Consider the following 4026-nt stretch of genomic DNA (forward strand, 5'->3'; position numbering starts at 1 on the left):
TATGTATGTATGTATGTATGTATGTGTATGTATATCTATCTATCTATCTATCTATCTATCTATCTATCTATCTATCTATCTATCTATCATCGGTAAGTTTTGCCCCTCTCTGATTTTAAGCTGCATGTATTTAGTTTCATGAAAATCTAAATGGAGACCTAAGAATGGGGCCAGAGGGGACATTTCAGAGTCCTTTTAAATTAAATTTAGTTTATTGTCATTGTATGTATATACACAGTAAACCCATACAATGAAATTCACATACCACCCAGAGACCAGGCCAAATACACATTATTTCTTTCAATTAATGTGTCATTGTCAGTAAGTAAGATCTTTATTACGGTCAAAGACCAGCAATATACATTTGTCTTTACACTATATTAAAAATACTAACATTAAAATATAATTAAAAGTATTTACATTAAAAGTGGATATGGTCCATTATGGTCCAAAGATTGTTAAAGGTATGTCCAGATAATTGGTACAAGATGGTACTATGCTGCAGCCAATTTTTTTCTTATGGACATTGCAGCAGCACAGAACTTTGCCACTGCATACGTGGTAACCGGGTAAGTGTCCTGGAGGAGGAAGCCTAGATAAAAATTGTCTGCCCTCCCTGGCAATCTCTCTAATAAGGGGAGAATATATACAGACCTACAAGCTCTGTATAGCTCGCAGTGTAATAGTACATGTGAATTATCTTCCACTTCTCCTTTACCACATATACAAATGCGTTTGGCTATAGGTGTTCTCTTATACCTGCCCTGTAGGAGTGCTGAAGGAAGAATATTAAATCTGGCTCTGAAGAAAGCTATTCTTTGTTTTGGAGAGATCAGGTCATTTAGATATCTTGCCGATTCCCACACACCCTGTTTGATTCTGTCCCTACTGTGGAGAGGCAACCTATTTAATTCTTCTTGGAACTCCATGCCCCTCATTCTATTGATTACTACTTGCTTTGCTTGCTCAAAGCCTAGGGACATTAAGAATAATGGTGAAAGCCCATAAGAGCCCAGCTTGTGATCAATTGCTTGTTTCCAGGGGGAAGGGAAATTGTCAGTCAACACTAGTGGGGGCAGTCCCTCTGGAAAGAAATGCATTTTAAGCCAATAAATGACCATCATCTTCCAGGCTCTTACTTGAATTTGAGGCATGCCTGTATCAATTCTTAACTGGACATTTGGAATTCCATTGGGAGCAGCTAAGATGGCTCGCAGGAATTTTGTTTGAATGGTTTCTAACAAGTCTCTCTTTGCAAGGATTCCTGTTTGTGCCCTGTAAAGAATTTGTGCCAATGTTTTGGCCTCAAAAGGTTTTAAGGCAGCAGGTACTAACTGACCTCCACCTGTATAAAAGAAATGTTTGATTGCATTTGAGGACCTAAGGGCTACTTGCAATGTGTGATCCAGGTGTGCCTTCCATGTCCCTAGCGAGTGGAAAACCATATCAAGGTATCTAAATATTCTAACCTGTTCCAAACTATATCCTTCTATTTGCGAGGAATATTGGCGTGGTCTTTTAGCAAAAACTAAAATTTTTGATTTATTGAAATTAAGGACCAGCTTGTTTTGCCTGCAATAGCCAAGTGTTGCCCTAATTGCTTTCTTCAGTCCTATGAGGGTTTGTGAAATGATAGCGGCATCATCAGCATATAAGAGAATTGGCACTTTGCGTTGTGCTAGGTTATGAGGATGGAAATCCGGGTTCTGTAAAAGCTCAATCAGGGGATTAATATAGAAGTTGAAGAGGGAGGGGGACAGGTTGCAACCCTGCCATACCCCTTTTTGTACTCTTACTGAGCCGGTTAAACTCCCTTGGGGATTGCACCTCACTTTCAGGGTCGAATTGGCATACAATTTTTGTATGAGGAAGAGGAGGCGTTTATCGATAGTGGTGCATTTTAACTTCTCCCAGAGGGTGATCCTGGATATTGAATCGAAGGCCTGTTTAAAATCCAGGAAGGCCACAAAAAGAGAAGATTTTTTTTTAATGTGTGTATTTTTGTACTAAATGGTGGAGTACCAAGATATGATCCACCGTGGATCTTCCTTCTCTAAAACTGGCTTGTTCGTCTTTGATTATCCCCCCTGAAATTAGCCAATCTTGAAGTTTATAATTTAGGTGTTTGGCATACAGTTTACTAATAACGCTTAGAAGACTAATGGGTCTGTAGTTGCCTGGGTCATTTCTATTCCCTTTTTTATAAATTAGTATGATAATTGCTACTCCCCAATCTCTAGGCATATATGGCCTGTATTGTCTATAAATATAAACAGTGATGCTAAAAGTGGAGACCACCAACTGGCGTTCTTTTTAATTATTTCTGGCAGGACATTATCAGCTCCGGGTGCCTTATTAGCCTTTAGGGCTCCGATCAACCGGGATATCTCTTCTGGTGTAACAGGGGGCCAATGAGGAGTGTGGTCCAAACTAGCTTGGCGTCATTGTCAAATTCTCTAGCATTTTTTTTTCATATGGCATTACTCTTATGCTATTAGTTTCCTTTGAATTAGTTTCTGTTCTGTTCCATATTTAAATATGTTTTATTGGGAGTAGTCAGTGATGGGATTCAGCCAGGTCACACCAGTTCAGGCAAATTGGTTGTTAAATTACACACATCCCTGCTATCAAAGTGGATCCTGGGTGCTGCGCTGCAATGGAGAAATGGGCAATGGAGCAGCTGGCACAAGGGAAAGAGAAAGCTGCTTTCCCTCTTTCTTCTCCCTGTGCCTCCTTCCTTCATGTTGGCTGCTCCATTGTCCGTTTCTCTATTGCAGTGCAGCACAGCACCCAGGATCCACTTTGATAGCAGGGAGTGAGTAATTTAACAACCAGTTCGCCTAGGGTCAGGTTCCCTGATGCCTCCCATGACAGCCAACCTGACCCTGGGTGAACCGGTTGTTAAATTATTTGAACTACTCATCACTGGGAATAGTTAACTTTAAATGGCACACATACACACAAACAAAACATTTTAATTTGAGTCACACTAAATCTCCTTCCTTCCTTTATAAATAATATTATTTCTCAATTAAATTCTCTTGCCCAGGTGGATGAGTTGGTTCAGCAGATTTTGCCATTTTTGGGAGGCTTCTTGGTCACGATTTTAATGAGATATGAAGTGGAAGCACCTGAAACAGTTAAGCTAACATAGGTAAAAGAGTCATTTTTATAACAGCCACTTTATCTAACCAAGACAAGTGTTATTTAATCTATTTTTATGATTTGATCATTTTGTAATGACTGGATACATAATTATAACGACAAATTCATTTACTTTCTGTAAAACCTAATTTGTATAGCATCTTCTCCAGCCTCTGGATGATTTATAACAATAAAACATCATCAAATATATAAATCTGTCAGTTCCTAAGTATGATGAAGCCAAAATACCAAAACACTCAGCATGCCATTGTGAAGCAAGCTCTCCCTTCTAATGCCTGTGTTGTAATGTGATAAGCAACAATGAAAAGTGAGGAGGTTTTGATAAATTATCCATTTTGTCACTTGTCCCCTGTAGTAACCCAGCAGGACATTAGGCTATTATTACAAAAAAAGGAGTTATAATATAATTACTTACAGCATGCACTTGATGTTTACATACTAAATGCTGTGATTTCTTATTTGTGTCACCTTATCCCACTATTTTTCTAAACATTTGTTCCTTTTCTGTCTTATTTTTTCTTAATTCCCTACAGTTAGAAATAATTTTAACCTTGAATTTCTGGCCCTTATTATTACTTGTAGTTCCAAAATAGAAATCTTCCCATTTTTAGCCCTCAAGAGCCAAGGTGGTGCAGTGGTTAGGGTGCAGTACTGCAGGCCACTTCAGCTGACTGTTATCTGCAGTTCAGCGGTTCTAATCTCACCGGCTCAAGGTTGACTCAGCCTTCCATCCTTCCGAGGTGGGTGAAATGAGGACCCAGACTGTGGGGGCGATATGCTGACTCTGTAAACCGCTTAGAGAGGGCGGAAAGCCCTATGAAGCGGTATATAAGTCTAACTGCTATTGCTATTGCTATTGAT

Source organism: Thamnophis elegans, chromosome 8, assembly GCF_009769535.1.
Source record: "Thamnophis elegans isolate rThaEle1 chromosome 8, rThaEle1.pri, whole genome shotgun sequence".
Lineage (NCBI taxonomy): Eukaryota > Metazoa > Chordata > Lepidosauria > Squamata > Colubridae > Thamnophis > Thamnophis elegans.